Below are 1825 nucleotides of genomic sequence, written 5' to 3'. Positions count from 1 at the left end.
AAGATCCAGCAACCGCTCCAGGCTGAGCCTCTTTACTATCAGTGAAGATGAAGGCTGTTTGATGGGGGTGTTAGTTAGTGTCAGCCAGTCGGCTCTGACCACAGCCCCGCCGCACTCCTTATGCTACCGGGAGATGAAACACCGTGATAATGGTGACGAAAACAATCTTTTATTGGGTAGATGCATAAAGAGAAAAGAGAGTTGGGAAATGGTTGACATGCCATCACAAGTTATGGCTGACTGATTCAGGAGAACAATATAAGGACCAACAGCGACATCGTGAAATTGTCATTACCAAAAAATACTTTCCAAATTAATGCAATTCCAAGCCAAATCCCTCCATAATTCTCCAAAGAAACAGACATTAATCACCAACTTTATATGGAAAGGAAAGAAACTCAGGATAAGCAAAACACTACTATAAATAAAAATAAAGTAGGAAGGAAGTCTTAACACTCCCAGACTTAGAAACGTACTGTAAAGCCATGGTAATCAAAACTGTCTGATACTTGTATAACTGTTGCAGGTTCAAATACATGACAGCCACTATAATGTCTTGATAATTTAAAAGAGTCTTTATTCAGTTATACCTGGACTGCTAGAGTCTAAAGGCGATTCTTTGATTGCAGTCCTGAGTCCACATTTCAGTCCATCTTTTAAAGGCGAAAACTCATTTATCCTTTGTCTAAGACTTAAGCAAGCCTGGACAGAGGCAGCAAGCAAAATTAATGCTACTGTTCTTTAGGGTTAGGGAGTATTACAGGGTAGAGCATTGCTTGCAACATCCTGGTAACATCAAGAAAGGCAAGCATGCATTACATGGAACATACCTGATCATAAATGAAACAATACCAAAATTGACTGTAGCATACTGGTTACCATAACAAGACTAACTACATCATTCAGATTACAGCATCCAAGGGAACAATATTGAATCAGAACAAACGATATATTCACGAATAATCCAAACTAATTGTGGCGTCCAGAACCTGGGAACATGGGAGTACATGCTAAAATTAATCACCAGCAGAGACTTTCCCAAGAGGGGAGGGAGAACCGGCAGGTCAACTTTCTGAGACGGGAGGGAGGAACAGGCAGGTTACTTAGCAGCTTACAAAAATGGAGCTTCTTTTGCTCGTCTGCCTCACCACCACAGATATGAAAATCTGTGGATTAGAATAGATGAGGGGCACTGGCCCGCACAATCAAACAGGTCCAAGGGGCGGTTGTATAATTAAGGGGCAAAGTTAAAGAGACATCAGACAAGACAAAGCATGTGATTGCTCACCTCCTGGATGGCCATGATCTCAGCAGCCAGGTCTGCACAGAGAGGGCATGCCAATCACGGCTGATATACATGTTCTGGGTCATGCAAGCCCCCTAACTACATCCTAACAGGAAAGGGCTGTACCATAGGCATACATGCAATAGGAGGGGGACGAGCCTGGGTACACATGTGACAAATGGGCAGATCCTAGATTCAAGATGGCAGCCTAATCTCGGTCCTCCTTGAGTTGGCTTGACCTTGTCTTTGGGTTCTCCTTCAGGGGAATAAGCCACTATCCTTATCAGCAGGGAGTGGGCCCTCCTTCGGGTGGGACAGACTATAGAGTCTGATTGCTCTAGATGGCTGATAAGCCTCAGGGAGACAACCTTTAAGCAGCAAACCTCTAAGTGTATAGACATTGACCATGTGTTAGCAAGCAGCTTCCTAGGTTTGGCATATAATATGGGGGGACGAGCCTTCCTGTATCCCACAAATAGAGAACCGAGAAATACAACCAAGTACTTACAGACACCTAAACGTTGATAAAGGACAAAAACA

This window comes from Echinops telfairi, unplaced genomic scaffold (genome assembly GCF_000313985.2).
Source record: "Echinops telfairi isolate 266 unplaced genomic scaffold, ASM31398v2 ScPeMD7_7466;HRSCAF=8504, whole genome shotgun sequence".
Lineage (NCBI taxonomy): Eukaryota > Metazoa > Chordata > Mammalia > Afrosoricida > Tenrecidae > Echinops > Echinops telfairi.
Note: the sequence above shows the minus strand (reverse complement) of the source record.